Here is a 20705-nt window from a genome sequence, read left to right on the forward strand (position 1 = left end):
AAAATGTTGTAAAAATGTATTAATAATGAACTAATAATGGAATGTATAAGTTTGTGATTGTTATATTAATCTATAGAATTATGTTCACTGACTGGAATATGAATACGTATTTTGATTATTATAGAAGCAGTGGAAATACTGCCGCAAAGCAATTGGACTGAATAGGAAGATTTACAAGCTGATGAAATATACATGAAACGTGTTAAAAATCCGGAAAACGCGTCCTTGTGATCTTCACTGTTTATTACACTTACCTGGAGATCTTCTTAGTTCCGTTGTCACGTTCCCATTGGATTGGGACCCAGTCAAAGAACTCTCATCGGTGTTCATTACGTTTGGAAAATATACCTTTCTTGCATCTTTTTTTGAATTGGGACTTTCCCTGCAATAATGCTTCCTGCTGAACTTCAAGGAAGATACGTCTTGGAATTTGATATTTGTTTTGTGCTTTTGTCCTTGCTGGTGAGCGATGTTATTATTTAAGCTGTAAGGAATGTGATGTTAACATTTACTGTTACTGTTTGATTTGAATTGGATTTGGTTGAAGTTTTGTAATATGACAAGTTTTTGCTACATTAATACATTAGAATAGCAGTGTCATATCTATGAGCCTTTGTGCTGTTATTTTGAGGTAATTTCCAGGTGGTAGCTGGAGATTTCCTGGGATTAAAACTGATCTCAAGATTATGCCAATAAAGGTTATCTGATTCTGATTCTAAAAACTGATCTCAAGGCAACCCTGATCAGTTCCCCCAGAGAGATTGGCTGCTTTGGAAGATGGACTCCATGGCATTATATCTCACTGAAGTCCCTCCCCTCCCCAAACCCTGCCCTCCTCAGGGTCTACCCTCAAGGTGTTTCCTAATGCGGAGCTGGCAACCCTCCTAGTGTTACTGGCCTGGGGTTGCCAGGTCCCTCTGCTCCACCGGCGGGAGCTTTGCAGGGGTGTGGCTGGGGGTGGGCCAATGTCACTCCTGGGTTTACCGGAAGTGCAAGGACTGAATTTCAACCTGTCCTGCTTCCCATTCGCTCGCCAGTCTTAAGCCCTAACTAGCTGTATTGTAAAGTAGGAACTGGTATTTGTCCTGTCCTCATGAGCATTCATCTTCTGCAGTTCCTTGGGACAGAATGTCCCTGCTAATAGTTCACCATCGAATTCTTTGAGTTGGAATAAGGGCCTCTCTTCTCATCTGATGATTTCTTCTATTATTGAAAATTTCATCTGTGAATGCCAGCTTGTAACCTTTCTCAAAAGTGTCTTTCGTTTTGGATATCCTCACGTGGTCTCCTTTTCTAAACATTGTGTTCGCTTCTTTTCTTTGAATATAGGGCTCATAATAGGCTGACTATATGTACCGTTTTGTACGGGACAGTCCTGTTTTTATCATATTTCCCGGCCGTCCAGTCTTTTTAATTAAAATGTCAATTTTGCCTCGTTTTGCGCCTCATGACACTCCCAATGTTTTTTTCCTTCAGTTCTGACATTTCTTATGCTGCATCCAGGCAGGGCTGGGTAAATTCTCATAGAAAAAGTGCTCCGATTGGGTTACACTAATATTAAATAACCACCCCTGTCCCGTTTTTGCCATCCCAATGTCCCGCTTTTGTCTCAAGGAAATAGGGTCAACCTAGCTCATAAACACGCCTCCGTAACAGGAGAGAGTAAGATTTGTTAACATCTATGGGGTGTGTCTGGATAGTTCTACAAAAGCTGTGATGATAGCTTTATAGAAGCTTCAGTAACACATCGGTATTCAGTAACCTATTGGTACTACTGGCTGTGAAATACCTTCACATTCTTTAAAGTCCTGTTAAATCTTTCAACCACGGCTACCGTGACTTCACTGTTGGTCACAAAGTGATGAATCACATGCTGTTTTAACAGTTCGCGTGCTTTTTCATTTAGAAATTCTTTTCCATTATCTGTTTATAGCTTGTGTGGGATGCGGCCCTGGCTGAAAATATTATCAAAAGCCTTGAATACCTCTGCTCCTGTCATATCATTCAGTGCTACGGTCCATGCGTATTTAGACAGAATGTCAAAATATTTTTCTACCCTCCATTGTCTTTAGAAAGCTATTTCGTATTAACTCAATCGGCCTGCCGTTGCTCGTCCACGTCCCTGACTATCATTATATTTCTTTTAAAACACACCCTTGCCGCTTTATGCAATGTATAAGCATCCCGATCCATAAGCTATGCTTTCACTTCATTTATAGCCAATGTTTCACTACTCTTAGAAGCCTCTCGATAGAGGGATTCCACCCCTCCGAAACTCCCCGCTTCCACCAGTTATAACAAATCCTTTTAAATACAACCTCGTGAAAAGTCTCGATTTGAGTCACCTTTTTTACTTGCTGAAGAAGTATTGTCAGAGTCATGCTTCTCTCTGTTCCCCAGTGTTATGCTTTCCGGAGTCATGCTTATTTCTGTACAAGTGTATGTAATGGTTTTGGCTGTTCAGCCTGCCAGACTCTTGACATGAGTTAGGCTCATTTCTGTGCAAGTGTTATCCTTTCGTTTTATTGCTCTGAACGATGCAAGCTGTCCCCGCTCCTTCCTTCCCCCTCTGCTCTGACCTTGAGCTTCTAGCAGGCAACTTCAGTATTATGGCCTGCTCCCTCCCTCCTTCCTGCCAGGCACCGTTATCTCCTGATTCCCAGGCCTTTTGGGTTTGCACCTGGATGACTCTATGCTTAAAGTTATGCTTTGTAGTTTGGTTCGCCATTAGCAGCTTTGAAACTGTGCTTATGCTGTATCTTGCGGCTCCTGAATAAACATTTACCTGCTTTAGACCTGCCTGTCTGAGCGAGTGACTTTTTGGGATTGCCGAGGTTGGCTGGAGAACCTCACAAGTATTTTATTAGAGACAGGTTACTGAGTATGCATTTCCATCCCACTCCCCATCTTCATTTTTCTTATCTGGTTTTCATTTGCAGATTCTCTGAAGCCTTGGCTTCCGCACTATTGGGTACATCCAGACCTGATCCTTCACCCAAGACCTTATTAGGGGCTGAATTGTCCCCCGGGTTTTCATTGGCGATTTATGCAGGGTTGATTTTGATGCTTGCTCAAACCTCCTTTTTTAAATCCAACATTTAAAATGCCAATTCATGGTCCTGATGCAAGAGGAAAAAGTCAAACAAATTCCACCCCCCACTCGCCTGCTCCTTCAATCCTTCATTTGCATAGCCATTAGCAATCGTCGTTTGGATAGCTAACCCATGGCATTAATTCTTCATGCTTCCTTAAGGGGCTCTTAAGAAATGTGAAGCAGGTATGCGCAGGCTTCACAGGGTGTGAGCACTTGTCCCCGTGGTAATCCCACAAACAACATCCACAGACGAGGAGTCCAAAAGAGAGTTGATTTATTGGGAAACCTACAGGTTTACAGAGCTAACAGGTAAATTGGCACGACTGGGAACGGGTAGCACAGTACATGGCCTATATTGGAAAGCATGAGTCACAACGGGTCACGGTAACCCCCCTCCCAACGAGGAGCCGTTCCCACGGGAGATAGCGCTGAAACAGCAATTCAACAGTTAGCCTTGAGAGGCCTCGAAATGAAAACATCAAAACATTCTCAGTCTGACAGACTGCTAAGAGCAGGGGAAAGCAGGCCTGACATCCTGCCCTCCCCCACAGTTCCATCCGGGGGCACTGGTTTGTGAGGGTAGGCAGTATGGAATTGGTGGATCAAACGGGGCGCAGACACATCACGTGCATGTACCCACTCATCGTGAGCGGAATCGAAATGTTTCCAACGAACTAGATATTGGAGAGACCCATGATGGATACGCAAGTCCAAGACTTTTGCAATCTCAAAATGTTCCTCCCCCCCAACCATCACCGGTATTTCAGGAAGCGGTTCAGTTAACATAACAGTGCAAGTAGCATTCTAGTACAGCATTTACTCGTTCCGTCTGGCCATCGGTTTGGGGGTGGAAAGCACTTGAGAGACCTTGTTCTACCCCCACTAATTTTAGGAAGGCTTTCCAAAACTTAGCTACGTAGTTACTTCCGCAGTCGCTCACCACCTTGTGCGGAAAGGAATGTAGACGGAAGACATGTGACACAAAGAGGCGGGCCAGTTTGGGGGTGGACGGGATACCTGCGCAAGGGACGAGATGCACCTGTTTAGAGAACAGATCAGTGACTACCCAGAGTACAGTTTTTCCCTCGCTGAGGGGGAGGTCAGTCATAAAGTCCATAGTAATTACTTCCCAGGGTCTAGTGGGGCTCTCTAACAGTTGCAATAATCCGGGAGGCTTCCCTTGTGCCCTTTTAACAGTAGCGCAGACTGGACAACTGCAGATGAACAAATCCACGTCAGTTCGCATGCCCGCCCACCAAAACTGCCTCTGTAACAAATGTAACGTTTTTAGAAATCCAAAGTGCCCCGTGGTCTTGGCTCCATGGACTAGCTGTAGTACTTCCTTCCGTAGCCCTTTGGGCACATACAGCTTAGAGTCTTTGTACCAAAAACCCCCACGTTCAGTCAGAGCACAGGGAAGGGTTTGCGCAGAGAGTTCGGCTTGGCAATCGGAATGAAGCGAGGCCAAAAAAGAGTCTGTTAGATCCACCCCATCTGGCGGTGTGGGCTCCGTGGTGGTGGGAGGGGATGTCCCCAAGGGGGGTTGGATTGCTGGACTGCCAGGGCGACCGGGTGCCAGTGGAGCTGGTGAAGGAGGCGAGGGGGGTGGCGCGGTTGGGCTGACAGGCGTGGTTGGGCTTGCAGTGCTCCCCCCGCGAAGGCTGTGGCGGGAGCCGGGTTTGCGATCGAGTTTGGACTGCTAGAGTGGGCAGCAAACCTCTTTGAGCAGGAGTGAACAGGGATTCCGTGGGGCGTTCAACCTTGGTTGGGTATTGGGGAAGCCTGGATAGAGCATCAGCCAGGACATTCTGTTTCCCTGGTACGTGTTTTAATATGAAACAGAACTGTGCAAAGAAGTCCGCCCAGCGTACCTGTTTTGCGGACAGTTTACGGGCCCCTGTGAGTGCCTCCAGGTTCTTGTGATCGCTCCAGACCTCAAAAGGGACTTTAGAACCCTCCAAAAACTGTCTCCACACCGTAAGGGCATGGTGGACGGCAGCCGCTTCATTTTCCCAGGTTGGCTAGTTGAGTTGAGATTGCGCAAACTTCTTAGAGAAGTAAGTGCATGGATGCAGAAGACCGTCCCTCCCCTGCTGTAGAAGTGCACCCCCCATTGCCATGTCTGAGGCGTCCACCTGGACTATAAACATCTGATCAGGATCAGGGTGCTTTAACACTGGTTCAGAGGTAAACAGTCGCTTGAGAGTGTCAAAAGCGGTTTGGCACTGGGGGGTCCAATTGATTTTAGCAGAGGGCAACGCGGCGGCGCTGCCTTTACCCTTAGTCTTAAGGAGATCCGTGATAGGGAGTGCGATTTGAGCAAAGTTGGGGATGAACCCCCTGTAGAAGTTAGCGAACCCAAGAAATTGCTGGACTTGCTTACAGGTGGAGGGTGGTTCCCAACTGGTTACTGATTGCACCTTGTCAGGGTCCATAGTGAGTCCGTGGTGTGAAATTATATAGCCCAGGAAGGTTAATTGTTTTTGGTGGAATTCACACTTGGACACCTTAGCATAAAGCTGATTGTCTCTGAGGCGTTGTAATACTTCCCTTACCAGGGTAACATGTTCATTCATAGTTTTAGAGTAAATAAGAATATCATCTAAATAAACCACCATGCCCCTATACAAGTCATGTAGGATTTCATTAATGAATTGCATGAAGACCCCCGGGGCCCCTTTTAATCCGAAAGGCATCACTAAGAATTCATACATGCCAAAGCAACTGGAAAAGGCTGTTAGAGGTACATCGCCCTCCCGAATCCTGATTCTATAATAGGCTTCCACCAAGTCAAGTTTGTAAAGATACGCCCCTCATTTAATTGTCCCAAGAGATCCGAGATCAAAGGAATGGGATAAGCATTGGACTGGGTGACTGCATTGAGTTTTCGAAAGTCGATGCATCCTTTCCTTTTATCCCTTAGAAGCTCCTTGATCAATTGATCTTGAGCAGCATATATCTAATGTTGGAGGGATATAAGGACTGAAACAAATCTTGCCACTGACAATGTAGCCTTGGGGTCCCTATCACTTAGTAAAAAAGGCATTATGTCAGTCACAGAGGCATTGGATTTGTATATTAAAAGGGGGGAAATATAGTGCGATCGAAGTTCCTCGTAAAAGCGGCATTCCAAAAGGGCATGGGCTAATGAGTCAATAGAGCCAGAAGAGCAAGGGCAGATCCTGTCTATGGTATATTCAGAATTCTGCCCTGCATTACCATAGAAGGGTTAGCATTCAATCTAGCCAAGCAAAAAGCTCTACAGAGACGAGGGGTTGTTAAATAATATGTATAGGCAGGCAAACCACGTGGAGGGGGTATTCCGAAGAACTGGGATGAACAGACATGACGAGCATGGAAAGTAGTGCTGTTATAATTGAGCTCTTTAATGCGCTTTTTAATTTTGGCAAAAGCTTCAGTTTTCCCAAGATCTGATAACATATCCTGCGAGAAGCCCAACAACGCCAGTTTCTCATCTAAGATTTTTTGCCATGAGGATTTAAAAGGGTCATGCTTCAGAGAAGCTAGGAACCCCTCAGTGCTAAAGCACAGTTTAGGGTGCAGTTTAAAGGCAGCCAACCACGCCCTAGCTTCAAGTGACATTTGGCCAAACTCGGAACGAAGAGTAACGCCAGCAACACATCTAGGGGCATTTAGGAGTTTTCATAAGAACTGAAGCAGTGGACAATCTATAGATTCATTGATGACTGTAATCCAGATGGCAACACCAAAGAGGATAATTGGGGTAATTTTCAGGTTAAAAACCTGAATAGCCCCTGGAATATATTTGCTACCTTTGGTGTGAAAAAAATTGACAATAGCACCAACCCCAGGTTTAATTTTGTTGGACACTGCTTTTTGATGGGCATTCCAATTTAGGTTATGGGAAAACAGAATGCCAAGGTAAACAAACTCCTTGACTTGGTCAACCTCAAAGCCATCTAATACCCAGCGAAAAAGAGGCATTTTTCTCCTCTTAGTGAAGATCATAATCTTAGATTTATGATGGTTTATTTTAAGACCTTCTCTAGAGCAGTACTCAGAAAAAGTTTGCAAAGATCTTTTCAAACCAATTCTTGTGTGGGACAGGAGAACTGCATCGTCATCATAGAGTAGAATTGGGGTGGGATGACTTGCAAGCTTTGGGGGGTGGCAAAACTCTGAGAAATTGGTTGCCATATCATTCAGATATAGATTAAACAAGAGAGGAGCAAGGAGGCGAAAGTCGATGCATAATCGCAAGTCACCTGTTTTCTTGTGCACAAAGAAAGCAGGGGCCGAAGAAGTGGTGGTAGACGGCCGGATGATACCTCGAGCCAAATTCTTGTCAAAAAATTCACGTAGCACAGCACGTTCAGAAGCGCTCATGGGATAAATCTTACTTTTAGGCAGTTTTTCATTTCTCACTACTTCAATAGCACAGTCTGTCTGGCTGTGGGGGGGCAGTATATCACATTCCTGCACGTCAAAAATGTCTGCAAAGTTTTGATATTCAACAGGTAGTGGACAGGGCAAGGGGGTGTCTGAGACTAAAGCAGAGGTTAACGGAGGTACAACAGCCACCTTGAGATGGTGTTGGTCGCAGTTAGGATCAGAGAACTTTATAGTCCCAGCCCCCCAGTAAATACAAGGGCTGTGCCCCTTGAGCCAGTTAATTCCCAACACCACTTCGTATCTGATAGGGGCTATGGTAAAGTCAATTTGTTCCCAGTGGTGGCCAATGCCCATCGCCACCCCGCGAGTCCGACGACCCACTGGCCCACCCTTGAAATCACTGCCATCCATTTGGGCGAACTGGATGGGAGATGGCAGGGTTTCAGACTTGACTTTGAGGGCTTTGAAAGTGTTTCGTTGATCAGGGAGCGGGCACACCCGGAGTCTATGAGTGCTTTGACTTGTAACTGGGGGCCCCCTTTATGGTGCAGTAACACTACGTCCACATACACAGTCTCTTCGATCTCACTCACCTTTACCAGAGCTTTGGGTTTTGCAGGAATAGCTGTGAGGGTCTGCGGTGTCGCTCCATTCACTGCAGACCCCGCCCATTTTTTGACAGATCCAAAGGAGATTCAAGGTTCAAAGCAGGGGGTCCCAGTTCCTGTGAGCTGTCCCCAAGTGGGGCACTTGTAATCTGGAACCCCAATGGGCTCGCTGGTGCAGGTTCACGAGGCGCATCTCCGACGTGGAGAGCCGATGGTGCGGTCCGTCCTGGAGCAGAGCTTCGGTTGGCGGCGGTGCCTCGGCGCTGAGGTTGCCCCCGATTCTGGGGCGGTCCATCCAGTCGAGAAGGAACCAACTGGTCCGGTCGAAGCGGGCAGGCTGCTGCAAAGTGGCCTATGGTTCCGCAAATGAGACAGGCTCCCCTTTGAAACCGAGACACGTGGTCTTGCAAGGGTAGAGCAGGTCTCCGCGGTGTAGGAGCTGCAGTCTTAGTAGGGGGCTTTTGGTTGCCCCCCTCCCTGGCTCGACGTCAGGCCAGCGAAATGAATTGGCGACGACTTTCCCCTCCTCAGCTAGTAAAATCCATTCTTCAAGAGTGTCTGGGTCTCATTGCATATAAGCCCAGTTCAATATCTCAGGATGTAAGGCTTCCCGGAAATAATGTATGTGTCAGGCTGTTATCTCAGTTTAGATGTTTCCTTTCATTCCTCTGCTGTACCGTCTAGACTCAAGGACGGCTACACATACCAAAGCCTGGGAACGCCACTCCTGGGAAATAATGCTCTGTTTATGCTTTGTAATCTCCCGCCGTTTCTCTGCCTTATATTTCCAAATAACGGGCAAGACAAGCCATAGCTGTCATCTTTCTTTCAATGCACTGTATTGCCTATTTGACCAGTAAAGCCATCTGCTTGGAATCTGATTGTCTCTGTGGTGATTTCTGGTTCGATGGGTCAAGAGCTCACATTATGACAGCTATCTCCTATCCCTTCTTCATCGATTCTTTAGTCAGGCTGGAGCCCTGGAGGGTTCGCCTGCCACTCGGATGGGAGCAAGGAGGGCGCTCTCCGAGTGAACCGTGACTACTGCTTCTTGGAACCCTGGAGTCCTTCTCAGAGGATCCTACCCTCCTACGGGACATAGTAGCGGAACTCTTCAGGACTAATTCAGAGGTTTGCCGCTTGAGTGGACTGGTCCAGACGCAGTGGCAATCTCTAGTGAGGGTTCTCTGGATGCTAACGTCGGAGGATACTAATGCTTGTTTAGACCTCCAGGATTTTGATCAGTTACTGGATGATGCCCGGCTGGCAACTGAGGACTTACAAATACTAACTGGTTTATTGGATAAGCTTATTGCCCGTGAGACTCTCACATCCACGGCCCTTAAGCGTCCTGCCTCCTTGGAGGAAGGTACCATGGCGGGGGCCACACCGGCAAGTTTTTCTTTGGTACCCAATGCAGCTGACTGTCAAGCTGAAGCCAAGAGGGTCGCTATCCAGACAGCCCTCCTCTTTGTGGATTGTACAAAGGATACCACGATAGCCACCTTGGCTCAACTTTTGACCCCGACGTTCGGGGCCGATGCACCCGCGGTCGCGGTCCGAGTGCAACCATTGTTAGGTGGGGAGCCCGACCCCCTCCTCACGCTCCTGGAGACAGAACTTTTGCCGCACGTTACCGCAGCTATCGCTCTGAGGCTTGAAAGCGCACAGGTTCTCGCGGATAGGGAAGCTGCTGAGGCGGCTAAGGCGGAAGCCGAGGCTCAAGCCGCAAGGGACAAAGAGCAGCTGTTGGCTGCGGATCGGGCGCGGACAGGAGGCCGCCCCAAAGACTCCGGACGGAGCGGTCCTCCATTGGGTCTGTCGTTTCCCCCGGTATTTGCCCCGTCGCGCACAACCCAATGCGCACGCCGCCTCGCGGAACGACGTCAAGACTCCGAGGTGTCTGAGGGAGAGGACTTATATGGGGACAGTTCTCAATGGGCCACAAGTTTTCGCTCAAGCAAACCTCATCGTATAGGTGGCCCGGGTGAGGACGTTCACCTGTTACGAGCTCAAAACCGGGAGCTATCTGGCCGTATAGATCAACTCCAAGAGCTAATGGAACGCTTGCTTCAGGACAACAGGCAGTTACAGCAGGCCCTGACAGCCCCGGCACAACCCGTTCCACAGGGGGCTGCAGTACCGATTCCACAGGGAGTGCCAGCCCAGCCATCCGCTAATGTGCCTGTTCAACCCCTGGTTCCCGGAGGTCCCGTGCTGCCTGCACCCAGGGCACCCGTGCAACCGGGCCAACCTATGCCCGGTCCTTGGAAACAACTCAAATTAAAAACTACTTACGATGGATCTCTCGAAACCCTGCCCTGTTTCTTGCATCAGGTAGACAGTTATATGCGAGAACAAGGACAGTTCTTCCCTACTGAAGACAGCCGGGTTCGCTATGTGGCTTCCCTTTTGACAGGTAAAGCAGCTGACTGGATGGTACTCCAGTTCGACACCCGATCCCGCTCTATCCGTTCCCTCAACAATTTCATGACTGCCTTACGGGGGAGGTTTGAGGACCCCTTTCTGGGGGAACGGGCCAAAGCGGAGCTTCTACAACTAAAACAAGGCTCTACTCCAGTTCGAGAATTCGCCGATGAATTCCAGAGACTAGCAAGCAGAATTGTGGGCTGGCCCGAAGCCACCCTGATTCACCATTTCAGGGAAGCCTTACACCCTGACATTTTGAACTGGTCGTATATGCGGGGTGATCCCGACACTCTCGAGGATTGGATTCTATTAGCTGAGGAGGTGGAAAGCCGCCGACGCTTTATTTCCCTTGTCCGCCAAAGAAACAAGGAGAAAAGCGTCCAAAAGCCCCAGCCCAAGGCACCACTCCTCAATCCACGGAAACCCGCGCGTCCGCCCCAGGATCGCGAAACAAGATTCCAAAGAGGAGCTTGCCTCACTTGTGGGGAACTGGGCCACTTTGCGGCAGTCTGCCCACATCGCCCTGAACCCTTTCGCCCCAGCATGGCACCCCGAGCTCGAGGACGACCTCAACGCAGAGGCACTGCGGCCTCCCGCAGCGCAGCGCCAGGAAGACCCACACCCTCTGCACTTCACGTTGAGGACTCATCTCACCTTCCTACATCAAGTGACCCCGCCGGGTCCCGGATTACAAATGCCCCATTGGGGGACAATTCTCCTTACTCAGACGAAGAGAACCCATGGAATCCTCCAGCGTTGAATCTTGAAACCCCCCTTGATTTGTCAAAAAACGGCTCCGGTCTGTGGTGAGTGGAGCGTCTCCACAGACCCCTGCAGAATCTCCTGCTAAACCGAAAGCTCCCACCAAGGTGAAGGAAGTGGAAACCACCGTTTATGTGGACGCAGTTTTACAACACTATAAAGGTGGTCCCCAACTACCCGTTAAGGCACTCATCGACTCCGGTTGCGGTCGCACTCTAATCAATGAGGCCACTTTTGCAGCACTTAAAGTCAAATCCGAGGCTTTACCAGCCCCCGTCCGATTTGCCCAAATGGACGGCAGCCATTTCAAGGGGCCCCCCGTGGATCATCGCACTACAGAGGTGGCGATGGGTATTGGCTCCCACTGGGAGCAAATAGACTTTACCATAGCCCCTATCCGATTTGAAGTGGTCTTAGGAATTAACTGGATTAAAGGACATAGTCCCAGTATAGACTGGGAGACGAACACTATCTCCTTTGCCAACCCCAAATGCGATCAACACCGACAGCACGTCGCGGTGCTGTCTCCACCCGCTCCAGCATTAACCTCCGATGTCCCATCACCGCCGACCCTACCTGATGTATACCAGGACTTTGCGGATGTCTTCAGCATGAAAGAATGTGATGCCTTGCCCCCCCACCGGGCCACTGACTGTGCAATTGAGGTGGTGAAGGACTGCACATTAACCAAGAGTAAGATTTACCCTATGAGCGCTTCCGAGCGCACTGTACTACAGGACTTTTTGGACAAAAACCTTGCCAGAGGGTTCATTCGCCCGTCGAATGCCCCAAACTCAGCCCCCGCATTTTTCGCCTATGCATCGACTTCCGAAAGCTCAATGCAGTTACCCAAGCTAACGCCTACCCTATACCGCTGATTTCAGATATTTTGGGGCAGTTGCAAGAGGGTCGTATATTCTCCAAGTTGGACTTAGTAGAAGCCTACTACCGGGTCCGTATCCGCGGGGAGACGAGCCCCTCACTGCCTTCTCTAGCTGTTTTGGAATGTTTGAATTCCTTGTGATGCCTTTCGGATTAAAAGGGGCCCCGGGGGTCTTCATGCAACTCATCAACGAAATCTTCCACAATTTACTGTACCATGGAGTGGTGGTTTATTTGGATGACATTCTTATTTATTCAAAAACCATGGATGAGCATGTCGCTCTGGTCCGAGAAGTTCTGCAGCGCCTGCGCAATCACCAACTCTGCAAAGTTGGCTAAATGCGAATTTCATCAGAGCAGAATAACGTTCTTGGGTTACATAATCTCCCACCATGGCCTTAGCACGGACCCTGCCAAGGTCCAATCCATCCTCGATTGGACTCCTCCCTCCAACCGCAAACAAGTGCAACAGTTTCTAGGTTTTGCTAATTTCTATCATGGGTTCATCCCTAACTTCATCCAAGTGGCGCTACCCATTACCGACCTGTTGAAAACAAAGGGTAAAGAAAGCTCGGCTACATTACCCTCCGCTAAGATACTGTGGACTGATCAATGCCAAGCCGCTTTTGTGGCCCTCAAACGCCTCTTCACTTCGGAGCCCATGCTACGGCACCCGGACCCGAATCAAATGTTCATTGTGCAAGTCGATGCCTCCGACGTGGCTATGGGAGGGGCCCTTCTCCAAAGAGGACCGGATGGTCTCCTTCACCCTTGCGCTTACTTCTCGAAGAAGTTTGCGCACTCCCAATTGAACTGGCCCATTTGGGAGAAAGAGGCATCGGCCGTTCACCATGCACTTACTCTATGGCGACAATTCCTGGAGGGGTCTAAAGTACCCTTTGAAGTTTGGACCGATCACAAAAATCTAGCTGCCCTCACGGGGACCCATAAATTGTCCACGAAACAGCAGCGTTGGTCGGATTTCTTTGCTCAGTTTCGTTTCGTCCTGAAGCATGTCCCTGGGAAACAAAACGTTCTCGCAGATGCTCTCACCCGACTGCCTCAATACCCAGTGAAACTCGATCGGCCGACAGACTCTTTATTTACACCCGCGCAAAGAGAAGCCCTACCTGTGCTGGCTGTACAAACCCGATCCCAAACGCTGCCCCCACAACGGAAGCCCGGGACCGACGCACCAGCTCCTCCAACCCAACCGGCCGCCAAGCCGCCTGCAGTCAGCGCACCACCGCACGTAAGCGCTTCCCCCTCGTCAACCCCCATATCTGCTCCTGCTTCCACCATAAAACAGGGGGGGTTCCCATCTCCGAGTCTTTCTTAAACTCCCTTCAGGCACATTGCCTAATGGAACGCTCCGCTCAAACCCTGCCTCCCGATATAATTGAACAAGGAGGTTGTTGGTACAAAGACTCGAAATTGTACGTGCCCAAGACTTCCGAAAAGAAGTCTTACATTTGGCTCATGGAGTAAAAACAGCTGGACACTTTGGGTTCGTAAAGACCCTTCACCTGTTGCGCAGGCAGTTCTGGTGGGGGGGGGGGAATGCGCTCTGACATTGACTCTTTCATTCGCAGCTGTCCTGTTTGCGCCACGGTCAAACGTTCTCAAGGCAAACCTCCAGGACTACTGCAACCACTTGAAACACCCAGCAAACCCTGGGAAGTGATTGCTATGGATTTTATGACGGATCTCCCTCTCAGCGGGGGAAAAACTGTGTTATGGGTTATCACCGACTTATTTTCTAAGCAAATACATTTGGTTCCATGTGCGGGGATCCCCTCCGCTCAGAAGTTGGCCCGCCTCTTCGTGTCACATGTCTTTAGACTACATTCGTTTCCGCGCAAGATAATCTGCGACCGCGGAAGTAGTTTCGTTGCTAAGTTTTGGAAAGCTTTTCTCAAATTGGTGGGGGTGGAACAGGGGTTGTCTAGTGCATACCATCCCCAAACGGATGGTCAAACCGAACGTGTCAATGCTGTACTTGAATGTTATTTGCGCTGTTATGTCAATTACCACCAAGATGACTGGGTAGAACTGTTGCCTTTTGCAGAATATGCCTACAATAATGCTGTGCATCAATCCACAGGTTTCAGCCCGTTTTATGCGGTGTATGGACAGGACTTCAGTCCTATCTCCCCTGTAGAAGGGTCAGAGGGGGAGGGGGATGCTGACATTGCCTCATGGGCTCACACCCTCCGTACAACATGGCCCTGGCTGATTAGCAACCTGGACCAAGCCAAGCGCAAATACAAAGCGCAGGCTGACAACATCTTTCCCCAAATATGGACCTGCAAGTGGGTGACCTGGTATACCTTTCCACCAAAAACCTGCGCTCCACCCGTCCTTGCCATAAGCTCAGTGCTAGATACATCGGCCCATTTCCCATCACCCGCCTCATAAATCCCGTCATGGTGGAATTGTCTCTTCCCAAAACTCTGAGGCGTGTACACCCCGTTTTCCATATCAGCCTTCTCAAGCCCCATGTTGCTTCCCCTCAATGGCACCCAGAGCCCCCTCCTGAACAACCCATAATGGTGGGGGGGAGGAACATTTCGAGGTCTCCAAAATCCTGGATTCCCGCATACACCATGGAGCCTTGCAATACCTGATCCGCTGGAAACACTTCCCCCCTGCCTATGACGAGTGGGTTCGCGCGCGGGATGTCTCCGCCCCCAAACTCATCAGCGCCTTTCACGATGACTACCCGGACAGACCAGCCCCCTTGCCGGATGGGAGGGGGACTTAAGGGGAGCAGGATGTCAGGCTGTTATCTCAGTTTAGATGTTTCCTTTCGTTCCTCTGCTGCACCGTCTAGACTCAAGGACGGCTACACATACCAAAGCCTGGGAACGCCACTCCTGGGAAATAATGCTCTGTTTATGCTTTGTAATCTCCCGCCGTTTCTCTGCCTTATATTTCCAAATAACGGGCAAGACAAGCCATAGCTGTCATCTTTCTTTCAATGCACTGTAATGCCTATTTGACCAGTAAAGCCATCTGCTTGGAATCTGATTGTCTCTGTGGTGATTTCTGGTTCGATGGGTCAAGAGCTCACATTATGCGGGTAGCTTCGGGCCAGTCCACTATTTTACTGGCGAGTCTTTGGAATTCGTCCACAAATTCCTGCACTGGTGTAGAGCCTTGTCAAAGTTGCAGGAGGGCTGCCTTGGCCTTCTCACCCAGGAAGGGGTCCTCAAAACATCGCCATAATGCTCGCATGAATTCGTTGAGTGAGCATATGGATTGGGCCCAAGTGTCAAATTGGAGGACCATCCAGTCGGCGGCCTTTCCAGTCAATAGGGATGCAGCGAAGTGCACCCGGCTGTCTCCGGTGGGGAAGTGCTGCCCCTGTTCCCACATATAACTGTCCACTTGGTGTAGGAAACAGGGTAGGGCCTCAACTGAGCCGTCGTAGGTCACTCTTAACCGAAGTTGTTTCCACTGTATGGGAGGGGGCGCTGGGGGATAGCACTGGCGGTTGCCCTGGAGGCGGCAAAACCAGTATTCCCGGGGCCGGCAAAACCGGTGCTCTGGGGGCCGGCTGAGCTGGAAGTCTTGGAGGTGGCTGGGCCGGTTGTCCCGGAGGGGGAAGAAGTGGTGCCCTCAGCGGCGGAAATTGTGGTCGTGGAGCCAGCAGAGTTGGCTGAGTTGGCACCTGTTGGACTGGGGTAGTTTGAGCTCATTGTAAACATTCATTTTCTCGAAGTAATTGCTACATTTGGTCCTGCAGATGGGCCACACGATCAGTCAAGTCCCGGTTCTGGCCCCGCAAGAGACGCATTTCGTCCCCAGCTCCCCCCGTGCGTCGGGACTGGCTGACCTGTAGATCAGTAGCCCAGTGAGGTTCCTCCCCATACAGGTCCTCCTCATCCAAGTAGTCCGGCATGGTGAAGCGACCTGCAAGCCGACGTGCGCGTTGTGCGTCGCGAGATGGGCCAAAACTCGCGGGAAATGAGGGGATAAACCCGACTCCTGTGCTGTCTCTGGGACTCACGTCTGTGACCGTGCGGGCTCGAGCAGCGGCCAAATGTTGTTCCTCTTCTTTCTCGGCTCGCTCCTGAGCTGCTGCCGCATCCGCTGCGCGCAATTGTTCCTCAGCTCGCTTTCGGTCAGCGAGTACTTGGTCGGCCTCGAGCTTGGCGGTGATCTCCGGGTTGATGATCGGGAGAGCTTCTCACTCCAGAAGCAGAAGGAGTTCAGAGGAATCTTGTAGGTCCAATAACAGTTGAACCTGGACTGCCGGAGCAGCAGCGTCTGTTCCAAAATCAGGGGTTAAGCGTTTCGTGAGTTCAGCCACCGTGGCCGTGGCCGAGGTTAGTCCTACAAACAGTAAGGCCATCCGGGCCGCTACATCCCTTGCTTCCTTTAAGCACAGTTTGGGATCAGGAGCGGTTGGGATCGGGGCCTCCTCCGCCCGTGTTCCCGCCATAGGTCGGGGCGGAGCGGGGCGGAGCGGGGCCGCTACCGGCTCTTGTTGCTCCTCATGTACAGTTAACCCCGCTAACAAACGGGTCAAGGCTGCTAAATCCTCCTGCGCCAGTCGCACTACTTCCACCAAACTGTCCAGTATTCGGAGGTCGTGCTGGGCACTTTGATCTGCGTCAGGGTTCGTCCAGGGGGTCGTGTCAGCCAGGCGACGCCACTGAACTCGAATGAGTACAATCAGGCTATTGATCTCTGCATCCGTCCGCAGCGCCTCAGCAAGAATGTCATTCAGCAAGGAAGGGTCGTCGGGGTACTCGTCCGATGGTTCCAATGGAGGGTACCAAGGTTCAGGACCCTCCAGGGTTTCGGCCAGAAACCCTCCACCCGGGGAGCACTGTCTCAACTCCCACCCAGGACCCAGGCGAACCCTCCGGGGCTCCAGCCACAGGTAATTCACTCGGAAAGCACATCCCCTGCTCCAATCTGAGACCCCGGCGAACCCTCCAGGGCTCCAGCCAGGCAGGTAAAAAATAGAGAAGGGAGTCATGCCAAAATGTGAGCACTTGTCCCCATGGTAATCCCACAAACAACATCCACAGACGAGGAGTCCAAAAGAGAGTTGATTTATTGGAAAACCTACAGGTTTACAGAGCTAACAGGTAAATTGGCACGACTGGGAACGGGTAGCACAGTACAAGGCCTATATTGGAAAGCATGAGTCACAACGGATCACGGTAACCCCCCTCCCAACGAGGAGCCGTTCCCATGGGAGATAGCCCTGAAACAGGAATTCAACAGTTAGCCCTGAGAGGCCTCGAAATGAAAACATCAAAACATTCTCAGTCTGACAGACTGCTAAGAGCAGGGGAAAGCAGGCCTGACACAGGGACTTGTGGAATGATGGTTTAGTGTGAAGAACTCAAAAAAATATGCGGGGCACTTCAGTCTGGAACATGCTGCTAATTACCAAGCATAAAAGGCCATTGTTTGCATCAGAATATGAGGCAGCTCTATTTCTGCAGTATTCGTCTGTCTTCCTTTTTTTTTTATAATTTTTTTTTATTTTCATAATAAACACACACACAAAAAAATAAAGAATAAAATAAAAATTACATGTACATAAAAAGAAAAACAAAAGTTACATATTCAGGACACAATTTATCCGTTATCCGTTATTACAATATTCAAATCATTTTATAAAACATGTGCCCCGAATACAAAGCCCCTCCGCCCACCAGTGCCCTCCACCATTGGACTTCCGATGGAGTGTTATGGCATATAAAAAGAAAAAGCTATTATTATGTCATATTAAAAATCATCTTATACTATAATTCGTTAACTATACTTTTAAAATCCGTTTTTGCCACTTTATCCCAATATGCGGTGGCCTTTGACCACGTAGATTTAAATTCCTCCATATCTTTATCATATAAAAATGCTGTAATTTTGGCCATCCGCATATACATCCATAATTTTTCTCGCCACTCTTTAATTGAAGGTTTATTTGACTGCTTCCATTTTTTAGCAATTATAATTCTTGCTGCTGCAAAACTATATTGGCATATGACTCTGTCACCTTTATCCAAATCTTTTTTTGGTATTCCCAATAGACAAAAGGCGGGGTCTTTCTTAATTTTTAATTTAATCAAATCATTCGTTTCATTCAAAACTAATCTCCAAAACCTCCTTATTTTTTTACAAAACCACCAAACATGCATAAATGTACCTATTTCTGTACCACATTTCCAACATATATTTTCCTCATCTTTCTTCATTTTACTTAATAATACTGGAGTTATATGCCATCTGTAAAACATTTTATACAAATTCTCTCTTATTTCATTTGAAATTGTAAACTTAAATTCTTTTTTCCATAACTTTTCCCAAATTTCCAAATCTATATTATAACCTAAATCTCTCATCCATTTCAACATCACTAACTTAATCCTTTCTTGTTCTAAATTTGTCTCTATAAGTAATTTATAAACCCTACCTATCAATCCTTTATTACCCTTAGATAGTATAACCTCAAATTTTGATTTGGTTTGATTAAAACCCAACTTATTATCTTTATTAAAAACATCTCTTAATTTATAGTACATAAACCAATCTTTAATCAAAATTTCTTCTCTTGATTTCAGTACCCATATACCATCTTTATATTCTGTTATTTCTCTATAATTATCACAATCCAAATTTAAATGTGCACCTCTTCTCATAAATGCTTCTATAGGATTAATCCAACCAGGTGTTTTACTTTCAAAAACTTCTTTATATTTATTCCAGATTTGCAGTAAATTTTTCCTAATAATATGAGAATTAAATTCTTTATTTACTTTCTCTTTATCATACCACAAGTAAGCATGCCACCCGAATCTCAATTTAAAACCTTCTAATTCTAATAATTTCGGATTCTCTAAGAGAATCCAGTTTCTAATCCAGGTGAAACATGCTGCTTGATAATACAATTTCAAATCTGGTAATCCAAATCCTCCCGTATCTTTTTGCTCAATTAAGTTATTGTATGCAATCCTATGTCTTTCTTTACTCCAGAGAAAACTCATAATATCTTTTTTCCAAACATCAAATATCTGTACACCCTTGATTATTGGGAGATTTTGAAACAAGAAAAGCATTTTAGGTAATAACATCATTTTTACTACTGAAATTCTTCCCCATAACGATAATGGCAGTTTTTCCCAACTTATCAAATCCTTTTTTATCTGTTGCCATTGGTTCACATAATTATCTTGAAATAAGTTAAGGTTGTTGTTTGATAACCATATACCTAAATATTTAACTTTATTTTCAATATTAAACCCCGTCTTTTTTACTAATATTTGTTGTTGTGAGAGAGTCATATTCTTAGTTATAATCTTAGTTTTAGTTTTGTTAACTATAAACCCTGAAAGCTTTCCATAAACCTCCAAAATTTTATTCCATCTGTCAATTTGTTCAATCGGATCAGTCAAAAAACATACTACATCGTCCGCATATGCTTTAAACTTATAATGATTTCTACCTATTCGTACACCAACTACATCACTATTTCTAAAATTATGCAATAGTAATTCTAATACTAAAATAAACAGTAAAGGGGAAAGAGGACATCCCTGTCTCGTTCCCCTTTGAATTTCAATTTTGGGTGATAATGACCCATTTATAATCAAATTAGCAGATTGTTGTGTATATATACCTTTTATAGCTGTTTTAAAATTCTCACCAAAATCCATAGAATCTAATACCTTAAACATAAACTTCCAATTAACATTATCAAAGGCTTTTTCAGCGTCCAAAAATATCAAAGCTAATGGTGTTGTGTCTTGCTCTGCATATTCTAAAAGATCAATTACTACCCTCACATTCTGACTCATCAACCTTCCTGGTAAAAAACCAACTTGATCCTCATGTATTACTTGATTTAATACTCTTTTTAATCTTATAGCTAAAACTGTTACAAATAATTTATAATCAGTATTTAATAATGATATTGGTCTAAAATTTTTAACTTCCAATGTATCCGAATTTGCCTTTGGTATTAATACTATATTTGCCTGTTTCCAAGTTTGAGGGATAATCCCTTCTATCAATCCTAAATTCATTACTTCCAATAGATAAGGGGTTAACTGGTCTTTAAATATTTTATAGTAGGATGCATTAAATCCGTCTGGACCGGGAGATTTATTTAATTTACTTTTCTTTATTGCCTCTTCCAGCTCTTCTTTAGTTATTGGGAGATCCAGAAAATCTTTATTTTCTTGTGTTATTTTCCCCCACTCTCCTTTAGTAAAATACATCTCCATTTCTACCTCTGAAGGTATCTTTTTGCTATATAAATTTGTATAAAATTCTACAAATGTTTCAAGTATCTCCTCTTTTATTCTTGTGACCTTACCCTTCCTTTTAATTTGAGTTATTGGTATTTTTTTCTCCTTCTGCTTGAGTTGCCATGCTAACATTTTTCCCGGTTTATTTGCATGTTCAAAAAATCTTTGTTTATTAAACATAAGTTTTCTTTCAATTTCTTCTGCAATTAAAAACTCATATTGCTGTTGCAAATTTCTAATCTTCACCTGTTGTTCATATCTACTTGCTTTATCTTGCAACCTACT

The sequence above is a fragment of the Euleptes europaea genome, chromosome 2 (genome assembly GCF_029931775.1).
Source record: "Euleptes europaea isolate rEulEur1 chromosome 2, rEulEur1.hap1, whole genome shotgun sequence".
In the NCBI taxonomy this organism is placed as follows: domain Eukaryota; kingdom Metazoa; phylum Chordata; class Lepidosauria; order Squamata; family Sphaerodactylidae; genus Euleptes; species Euleptes europaea.